Source organism: Peromyscus californicus, unplaced genomic scaffold (genome assembly GCF_007827085.1).
Source record: "Peromyscus californicus insignis strain IS unplaced genomic scaffold, ASM782708v3 Scaffold_3__1_contigs__length_106647218, whole genome shotgun sequence".
NCBI lineage: Eukaryota > Metazoa > Chordata > Mammalia > Rodentia > Cricetidae > Peromyscus > Peromyscus californicus.
Window position 1 is genome coordinate 39316328 of NW_026294551.1, and position 11131 is coordinate 39327458.

General features: G+C 45.0%; 1 long non-coding RNA gene across 1 annotated transcript; it reads right to left on the bottom strand.

Moving 5' to 3' along the window:
* Positions 1-3897: 3897 nt before the first annotated feature.
* Positions 3898-7982, bottom strand: LOC128122324 (uncharacterized). Its single transcript, XR_008222404.1, has 2 exons — positions 4157-7982; positions 3898-4051 (listed from the first exon to the last, which is right to left on the bottom strand). It is a non-coding gene; the product is annotated as an uncharacterized LOC128122324 (long non-coding RNA).
* Positions 7983-11131: the final 3149 nt, after the last annotated feature.

The following is an 11131-nucleotide window of genomic DNA, read 5'->3' on the forward strand; positions in this document are numbered from 1 at the left end:
AAATTAGACAGAACCAAGATTCCTCTGGTAAAATGCAAAAAGGGTCAAGTCAAGAATGTTTCACGAAGTACCCATGAGCAACAAGAATACTAAACTGACATCCTATAATAAACAGGGGGAAAGAGAAACAGTAGGAAGTGATTCTACTAACATGGGAGTTCACATTGGTAAATTTTTTTTTTTTTTTTGGTTTTTCGAGACAGGGTTTCTCTGTGTAGCTTTGTGCCTTTCCTGGAACTCACTTGGTAGCCCAGGCTGGCCTCGAACTCACAGAGATCCGCCTGGCTCTGCCTCCTGAGTGCTGGGATTAAAGGCGTGCGCCACCACCGCCCGGCTTGGTAAAATATTTTAATGAGTAAACAGAAGAGGTTGCTCAGGAGGCTGGTGCAAGACTGTTGAGTGACTTCCCATGGAGACGGAAAACGAACATCTGTTTCCAAAACGGGATCTCATGGAAAGATCCAAGAACAACTCCTCATGCTGTATTAGTGACTTTTCTCATTGTTGGGACAAAATGTCTGATAAGAAGCAAGAAGAGGGAGCAAGGACGTATCTTGGCTGAGGGTTTGAGGAGACCCAGACCATCACAGCAGAAAGACATGGTGGCAGGAGCTGGAGGTGAGTGATCACGTGGCAGCTGCAGTCTGGAAGCCGAGACTGATGCCAGCCTCAGCCACGCTTCTCCTTTCGGTGCTGTTCAGGGTCCCAAACCAGGGAATGGTGCCACCCACATGTAGGGTGGATCTTTCTGCCTCCGCTAACCTAATGCAGATAATTCCTCACAGAAATGCCCAGAGCGTTGCCTCTTGAGTGATTCTAGATCCTATCAAGCTGGCAATCAGTGTTAACCATCGTATAAATTCCTCTCGATAGGTAAAATGAATTTGTTAGGGGCTTGTAGTGGGTAGTCATTCCAGCTTTGATCTGGAAGTTCCAACCCCCATTGAGGCTTCGGTAACTGTCACGCCTACAAGGTGGGGCCAAGAGAGGACGCTGGAGAACCGAGACCCGAGATCTGGAGGGGCGAGCTCTCTCTGTTCCTGGACCCTGGGACGGTAGAGGTTGACCAAGCAGAGCTCCAGAGAACACCGCTGGACTGCAATACACCTTCCCCAGACCCTGCGACCTACCTATCCCTTCATTTGTAAGTTACGCCATTAAATAAATCTTTTAACTACATGGAGTGGCCTTAATAATTTCACCAATAGGGGCTCCTTACAGAGCAGTGGAAAACTCCAAATGGCAGTATTTTCCTGAAGTCCCCAACTGTCCTACCTACCGAGCTCTTAGTTCAGATGCTGTGACTTTGCAGCAGGGTTGGTGCAAACCGAGGTTCAGAGGTTTTAGATGGTGTTAAAGCTGCAGAGGTGACAGCAGCCTTAGACAGCACAAGGCCCAGGCAAAGCCAGACTCCAGTCATGTGTCTCGGTGTGCTCTGTGCTTGCCCTTACAGGGGACTTTACTGGTTTTGGCAAACACTGTCTGGCTGTGGGAGGCTTGTTTCACTTCAGTCGGGCATGTAGGACAGTGGCATGGACGCTTGTTGAAGATGGAGCTTACTCTGGCTAATATCCGGGCGTTCATCTCACTACCAGGATGCTCATGTGACTAACAGTGGTCAACCAGTGAACTGGAAGCCTACGTGGAATGTGTCACTTCTGGACCAACACAGTTAAGTCAGTGTGCCCTTCCAGCCTTTCTCCTCACAGAGTCTACAGGTAAAGACAGAGCATCCTGAAGGCCCAAGGCACCACTTGGAAGAGAGCTGCTATGAGATGGGCATCACACAAAGTGTAGTTCTTGGTTCCACTGTAGCAGCATCGCCTGAGTGCTCACGAGAAAGGCAGAAGCTTGAGCCATGTCCCCATCCTGTAGACTCAGGGTCTCCTGGGAGAATTCTGGGACTCTATGGAAACAAACTCCAGAGAGAATTTTGATGCAGCTGAATTTTGGAAACCAATTACCTAACCCACATAGCTCATATGTGAACAGGAAACTTGCACATATAACAAAATCCTGCTGACTCTTGTAGAGTAGAATGTGGGGTGCTTAACTTTCTCCAATCTTTGGCTCCTCCTAAACATTTCAACATAGTCATCACTTTCTGGCCACACCCAGTCATAAAATTTCTTTCCAATTAACATTCCGATCTTATTTACCTTTACTACTACTACTGACTGCCACTACTGCCACTACTGCTATCATCATCATCATCATCATCATCATCATCATCATGTGTGTGTGCGGTACACATGTATGGTCATGCACATGCCAAGGTACATGTGTGGAGGTGAGAGGACAACTTTGTGGAGTTAGTTCTTCTACCTTTCTGTGGATTCTGGGGATCGAATTCAGGTTGCCCTCTGGTTCAGATACCAATCTCCTTTAGAAACACCTCCCAGACACACCCCGAAATAATGTTTTCTCTAAGTAATACTTAGCCCTGTAACGTTGACAGCGTAGAATTAACTGTCACAATGAACAATTGTGGTCTTTGTGAAGGTGCAGCTGGGGAACTACAGTCAGTGAGTAACCACATCGCCCGCCCTGCCTGTGACATTGTTCCACCAGCAGGGGGTAACGTGGGGACAGAAAGTAATACAAAGGAGACCCTAGAGGGTAACTAGGGCTTGGGAGGTTCCAAACCTGCTGGAGACATACACTGTGCATGGAGATCTGTGCCATCCAACAGAGTTAACAAAACCCACAGATGGAAGGCACCAAAACTCAGAAGAGACTGCCCTGACTCAATCCAGCCCATATTTAACTCGATGGTGGTTCTCAGTCTTAACTCACTTTAATATCACTGGGTAAGTTTTAAAGTTACTAAATCCAGGTACAAATTAAGTTTGTAACTTTGGGAGTAAGAGCCAACATTGGAATTGGGGAAAGGTCCTGGCTGACACTAATGTGAACTCAACTCTGGAATTACCTCTCTGCAGTTAAGCCAACCCTTAAGCAGGTATCTCCATCAGGAAATAGATGCTTGAATAAAAGGTATTCACTCCAAAGAGGGTAGCCGGGTAAAGTACAGAAAGACCCAGCAAAATTCAAGTTCTGAATAAAAAACAATTTCTGTATGTTCTAAATATACATGAGGAATACTTATCCTTAGAGATAAGTATTCTTAAAGATAAATATAATTCTGTATTTTCATTTGCCACCTAAGCCTCACCACGGAGATGACCATGGAAAACATTCTCCTAGAAAACAGAGAAGTGGACAGCAGAGGATATATCCAAGCCTCTGGGGCAACCAGCAGGGAGTCCCTGCTTCTGCAGGCAGGCTTGCTAGACTGGCACTAATATTAGCAAACATTGAACACAGAACCCAGCACCTCACAAGCTCTCAACAAATGTCAACTATCACATATTTGTGAAAGTGAGCATACATGCACACGCAGAATACACTACTCTGGTATTCATTCCAGGGGAGCAATTCCCTAGACCAGTGGTTCTCAACCTTCCTAATGATGTGACCCTTTAATACAGTCCTCCATGTTGTGGTGGCCCCCAACCATAAAATTATTTCATTGCTGCTTCATAACTGTAATTTTGCTACTGTTAGGAATCGTAATGTGAATATCTGTGTTTTCCAGTGGTCTTAGGTGACCCCTGTTGAAAGGGTCGTTTGACCCCCACCAAAGAAGTCACGACCCACAGATTGAGAACTGCTGCCCTAGACCATATCAACTATGATCTGCTTTAGAAAATGCTGGTGTCCTTTTCAATTCCCCAGGAAAGCATCCTCTGGGAAACATCTGGTGTACTGTTGTGAGCTGCCCATCCCTGTGGCTTCTGCCTCTTCTTGTATTTCCACATCCTCTTGCAGTACCCCTGCCAATCTGTGATTCTGATTTGTGAGGAAAACAAAATCAAGAATCATCACAATGAAGAATCTTGCTGACATTTTATTAAAGCGCCTTCAGTGTGTTAAACGTAGCACCAAGTCAAGCTATTCAATAGTCATGTGTTGCTTGATATGCGTGGTTCGATATCTCCCTCAGAAGGCCAATCACACTCATTGATTCGCAGGGGGTATCTGAGAAGAGCTGAAGGGAACGGAAAAGGATGAAGTCATGAGATATCCACAAAGAACTCATTGTATAACACCATTAAAAAATGAAAACAGTGCAAAGGTGAAATGAGATACATACACAAGATTAAAGTCAAGGAGGGACCCAGAGTGTGGGTAAGCTGTAGGGTGGGACCACAGAGGAGGTGACCTTCAGAACTGCAGAATCGAGCATCTCCTCCTCATTCGGCCCACAGATGTTACACTTCCTTGCTCCCTCCAGACCCTTCCAGAGTTCAGTTCCAGGTCAGTGATGTATTCCTGGGCCCAGTACTGGCTAGGATCAGCACAGATCTGCCAGCCTCTCTTGACCTGGGAACTGCAGAGAAGGGAGAAGGGTGGAACCTTAAGGCCATCCACAGGGGATGCCTAGTGACCCCTGCATCCCTCTCTTATGATACATCTCAGGGCCTGACTTCATGTTCCCCAAATTTCCCCAATCTTGGGACCCATGGATCTACTCTGTGTTGTACCCAGAGTCCCCCAAAGACCACCAAGAGACCGAACCCGATGCAAAAGCAAAGACTCTGTATTATGAGTTAACTTGGTACTTTCCAAATAGCAATCGGGCAGGGTTTTTAAAGCAAGGGTGCTTGGGGTCTACAGACTACATAGGAACAGACTCAGGATTAGTTTATTCGAGTGGCAATCATGTTATTAACTTTTAATTAGCTAGGGTTAATTGGGGGTTACAGTTACCACTTTTGGGCAGGCCTGGACAAGTCCCAGGCTTTTTCCTTGAGCTGCCATGGAGGTTGGCTGGCCTAGCATGTACTGACTATGGAGGCTGACTCAGTGGCCTAGGCTCTGTCCTTGACTCATGCATGTAGCTCTAAGTTGGTGAGGGGTCCCAGACAGTAAACAACTGGCTGAACCTTGAGCGGTCAGAGTACATGCAGAAAGGGAGCTACTGCAAGGACTATGTCTTTTGTTCATGGTCCTCCCAGAAACTGCTTGTTCAATTCTCAGGAAACTGAAATTGAGGCCTGATCTCTGAGAGAAGACTGACAGCCTGTTATGGCAGCTGCTGGGTCCTTTCCCTCTGAGTATCTACAAGGTCTTTGGAAATCCAGCTTCCTTCTGGCACTCCCTGTCTTCACAGTGCCCAGGGACTATGCAGGCCCTAGATCAGGTCTGAGCACCCAGGAGCCTTCCTGATGAGTCATAGAGAACCAAGTACTAGGAGAGAGTCCCTCTCAGTGCCACCAGCTTCCTGGTCATATGATAGCCATTCACAATCTCTGTGGGATCTTCCATGAGATCATCAAGAAGCAGCAGGCGGGTTGGTTAGGGATGTTCTCTGTGAGAGACAGAAGAGAAAAACCTAAGGAGCTGTGCAGAAGAAAAGGCCAGCTAGCCACTCTGTGCCCTTGCCCTGAGGAACAGGCAGAAGTGTGTGTAGACAGCGCTCATGGTGAGGACAAAGGAAATTGACATCTTTCCCCTGACATTTTGATTAGATTTGTGTATTTTCCTTTCTTTGGGTGTTCCTTGTTTTTAGTTTGAGATTCTACATCTCTCTACAGGGAATTTAGTTTTTTGATCAAAATTATTTCTGCTTCTCATTGAGAAATGCCACCTGTAGCTCACAGGAAAGTCGAGGATCTGCCACAAAGCTAGGAGCTAGTTGGACCCAATGTTCTACTTCTTACCAAATTTGCTAGGCCTCCTTTTCCCATCCAGAAACGAGGACTCTCACTCCCCGTGCCTCCCAGAGAGAAGAGAATTGCTAAAACCTTTCTCAAAGGAGAATCCTCTGGGAAGTGATCTAGAAGTTCCTGGGGTTCCCTACTTAGAGGGTGTCAAGCACATCCTGTGGCATTGTGGTCCCAGGCACAGCCAGACACAGACATGAAGGATAGGGTGACAGATGGCAGAGCAAATGAAAGAGAAGTGGGTTCCAGTGAAGAACATGCCTCCTGGATCTAAGACATCATCTCTCTTGATAAACACTCTGGGGCTTTGGAAACTGAAACACTGGGAAGACCAAGAGGGACTTTTAACCATGTTACTGGCACCTACACTGCATGGACCAGGAGAGCCTTGGGTCACCACAAAGTTTCAGGCAGTTCGCAAGAATGGTTCATCGGCTTACTCACCGGGGAAATGGTTTCCACAGTGAGAGGAGGTGTGATGTTGTGTTGCTGGGTAGCTGGCGACTTCTCGCCAGAGCAGATCTGCAGAGCAAGCTCTTCCCTCAGAGGTGAGCCTCCTGGCAACCTCTCCAGTTATCCCAACCATGCCGTGTGCCACAGAGGCTGATGCCACGGAGTCTTGACAAGCACGACTCAAGCTGAGACCGTGTCTTGTGTGGAGATGGCGGAACTAGGGAAGCCACAGGTGCAGGAGAAGCAAGGTTGAGGGTGGCAATGGGTGTGCTGTGTCGTGTCTCTAATCCTAGCACTTGAGAGGCTGAAGCAGGAGGACCGCATGAGATCATGGCCAGCCTGTGCTACCTAGTGAGTTCCAGGCCAGTCTGGTATATGTATATGTATATACGTATACAGAGAGATCTTTCCCCAAAAAAAATATTTGTGTCCCATATCTAACGCAGATTCATAAGTATAAGGCAGAGTCAAAAACCCACAGCAGCTTATGATAAGCAACTGACTGCTTTCACGAATTAAACGATTACTTAAAGGCTGAGCTCATCGCTCTTTTTCTTGTTTTGAGACGGTCTTGCGCTGTACCCCAGGCTGGCCTCAAACTTGCTCAAACATGTGGGTCTCCTGCCTGTGCCTCTGGAATGCTGGGGCTATAGGCTGAGTTCATCATTCTGGTGTCTTTAGCTTGGACCCCTTACTGATTAACTTTTTTTTTTCCTTAGAAGCATCCAAGCTACATGACGTCACAATCCTTCACCACCCAGGATGTGGTGGAAATGTTACTTATACTGCACCTCACCCTCTGTGGTCAGAGAAGTGTTTGCCCAGCACAGGTCAGAGTTTGGTTCTGTGGGAGGAAACATTCAATCTGTAGATCTCCTGTGAACCTACTGCCATCACCATCATCCCACCTCCCCTCGCTGTGGCCATCATTTCCATACAGTCAGCCTCAACAAGTGAGCAAATGAACTATATTCTTGTACATCCTGAACCCATGGTCCTCCCCGTACCCTAGAATGTGCAGCACTCAGCAATTCCTCTGGTTGTTCCTAGCTCTCAACTCCTCCTAGTCCATAGTTGACTAGGGTACATGGCTGGAGCCCCAGGAGGGTGCAGTCAGCATTGAGCACCCTACCTTGGTTTTACCCACAATCCTCTGCTGGCTGGACTTCACATAGGTCTCCACAGCTGTTTCTCTTGACATCCTCCTCACTGCAGCCCTCAGCTTAGTCCAGTGGTTCCCAACCTTCCTAATGCTGTGACCCTTTAACACAGTTCTTCATGCTGTGGTGACCCCCAGCCATAAAATTATCTTGTTGATAATTCAAGTTATGATACTTGAATTCATAACTTGAATTTTGCTACTGTTAGGAATTGTAATGTAAATATCTGATATTCAACCCCTGTGGGGTCTCAACCAGCAGATGAAGAATCACTGGCTTAGTTTCAGGGAGTCCTTGAAGCTCCCTTAAGCTTGGTCTTCATTTTAAAGTTGTTTCTCATGCTCTGGTCAGACATTTGAACCATATATATTCCTGTGGCTTCAAAATTATCTAAGAAAAAAAAAGAACTTCACTTCAGGTGTCCAACTGTTCAGGGCTGGCCTCCTAGGACTCTTATTTGTCCTGGTCTCTAGGTCTGAAAAGCAAGGGGAGGCTTGGGTCAATTTTTAACTGGGAAAATGATGGCCTTGAGTTTATCATAGTGGCACGAACCTGTAATTCTGAGACTTGGAAGGTGGAGACAGGAGAAGAGGGAGTTCAAGGTTATCAAAACAGGTGTACACGTGTGTGTGTGTGTGTGTGTGTGTGTGTGTGTGTGTGTGTGTGTGTGTGTGTGTGTGTGTGTGTGTGTGTGATAGAGAGAAAGAGAGAGAATGTTATTGGCAAAATGAAGGAGGGGAGGGGGTAGAAAGGTGTGAGGGGGCGTTGGGGAGTGTGGGGGAAACCGGGGTGGAAAGGAGGACCGACATAAAGGGAGAGTGTATGGAAACGCACTCAGAAGCCTACTATCCACAACCCAACTAAAAAACTAATTAGAGGGATAGTGGAATGTGTGTGTAATGAAAGAAGGGTGGGGGATGCTGGGATAGCTTTGAAAAGATTAAGTGATGACAAGGCAAGGGGGTGGGGGAGGGGAGAAGGCAGTGCATGGGTTAACCACAACTAAAAATGTATGAAAAAGCCTTTGGAAACCCACCAATTAGTATCCAATGGACCTAGCATCTTTTATTTGATGGTATCTTTTATTGTACTAGTCAGGGATTTTCAAGGAGCCACCCTGAGAATGCTAATATAAAACTGGGGAGCTGTCTCATGTAATCATGAAGATTGATGAACCCCAATGTTTTGGAGTAAGTTGGGAAGCTGAGAATTAATAGTGTTGTCCCAGGGAATAGTTATTCAGCCCAGAGAAACAAGAACAACCAACTCCCCTCAGAGACAGGGGAGTCACTTTTTGGTTCCAACCCAATCATCAACTGATTGACCGAGGCCCATCCCGTTAAGAATGGCAATCTGGCCGGGCGGTGGTGGCGCACGCCTTTAATCCCAGCACTCGGGAGGCAGAGCCAGGCAGATCTCTGTGAGTTCGAGGCCAGCCTGGGCTACCAAGTGAGTTCCAGGAAAGGCGCAAAGCTACACAGAGAAACCCTGTCTCGAAAAACCAAAAAAAAAAAAAAAAAAAAAAAAAAAGAATGGCAATCTGCTCTACTTGTAGATCTTAATCTCATCTGAAAATGCCCTCACAGAAACGCTGACTCTTTCATTGGGGAATTTTCTGGCCTAGTCAAGTTGATGCTTAAATTCAATCATCGTGTCACGTCCCATCGCTCTGTAGTTCCTTAGATATACCTATGTGTGGCCTGTTACTGGATTCTGCATCCTGTCCCACTGGTTTACCTTGTGCCAATAGCATATTGTATTAATCCCTACAGGCCAGTTAAAACCTTGACACCTAGAGAGCACAGCCTCCTGCTTCATTCTTGTGTGCCAGCATGTTGCATTTCCATAGCTTTGCTATTCTAGGAACAGAATTTACCCAGCATTCCCTGTTCCACAATGAGGCACCCTGGCTCTGGCTAACCAGATCATTCCCCTGGGATACACTCTTCTACCTCCATGAACACCAAACACATACATGGTACACATACATATACACAGGCAAAATAAATAAATAAATAAATCTTTTCCAAAAAAAAAAAAAGAACCTCACTAGGGCACAGACCCAATGCTCTGTAGTGTGGGGGAAAGTTCTGATCTCAACCATAGAACATTTGAAGCCAGGATAAACTGAGCCAATCTAACACTGCACCAAAGGCCACATCCCGCTGCAGGTCACATTGAACCATGTCACACTCCAGCAGCCTGAAAGGAGAGGCAATCCATTCTAATTGTGTTACTAATTTCAGTCCCCGTTGGTGTTTTATTTTTAGAAAGCCCAGTATACAATAACAAATTATGATACATGTGAAGAAGCAAGAAAATATCTCCTTAAGAATTAAAAAAAAAACTAAGACATATATGGAAGTAGAGTATAAAGTAGTGTCGTGAGTATGAACTTGGACTCCAAGAGAGAGGGATGTGAAAATAAGGAAGAAAAATGGAAAACAAATGATTGATAAAGTTTATAAAGTGACAGTGAGGCCCAACGTATGGACAAAAAATGAAAGAGCAAATCTTCAGAGCATGAATACTAAGCAGTTAGAGAAAACTACACTTTTAATTAAAATATCATCATCCTTGTTTTCTTTGGAACTTAGGTTTAAATTTCTGTTCTCATTTTATGCTGTGATAAACTTTGAATTTTTTCCCTTTTATTTGCTATGATGCGAGTTTATTGTGTGGTGAAAGAGTAAAGGATATAAAAAATTAAATATGGAAAAAAGATTAATCACAGTGAAACATCAATATAAATAGAAATCTGTGTGCCATGTGTGCACCTGGTGACCACCGACCAGAAGACATCAAGATCCCCTGGACCTAGAATTACAGACAATTGTGAGCCCCCATGTCCACCCTGGCAATGGAAGAGAAGTAAGTGTTCTTGACCACTAAACCATCTTTCCAATTTTTTGATGTCAAAAAAATTAAGGAGTTATTAAGACAAAAAGGAAGAAATATTGGACAGAATGCTGGACCTACAGAAGGGTAATGAAGAGAAACAAAAATGATAAATATTTGGTAAAACAGAAAAAAGTCTTAATTTCCTCCTCCTCCTCCTCCTCCTCCTCCTCCTCCTCCTCCTCCTCCTCCTCCTTCTCCTCTTCCTCCTATTTCCCCATTGAGACACAGTTTCATTGACCAGGCTGATTTAAAGTCCATGTGTAGCCAAGGAAGACCTTGAACCTCTGATCCTCCATCCTCTATCTCCAGTGTGAAGGGATTACAGGTCTGCAACTCCATGCCAAGTTTTCTGGGGTCCTGGGAATTGAACGTGGGGCTTCCTATATTCTAGGCAGCACTTTGCCAACTCAACTGCATCCCAGCCCTTTTAATACTGTTAGATAATATACTTTATAATAATATCAATCATTTAAGCAAAAATAAATGTGTTGTGAGATAGATAGCATTTAAAGAAGGGAAACTTTAGACAATGAATGGGTAAACACAGTCTGGGAAAACACTTGGAGAGTGTGTTCAGATGCTCACACCATCTATACAGTAGTGTAAAATTGTGAAGTAGGAGAAAAGGGGTACTAAAAGATATCTGGTTAACAAAAAAAAGGAGGAAAGAAGTATAAAAAAAGAAAAACCATTTTAAGACATAAATATTTATGGTTCTCAAAATAATCAAGATAAACACAAGAAATGAGACTAGAAAAAATATATCCCACATGATGTCAGTTGCATACACATATAATTTTTATCAGATCTAATAAAATCAGTAGAAAATTAGGCACCACAATATTAATAGTCATAAGCAGTCCTCCTCCTCCTCCTCCTCCTCCTCCT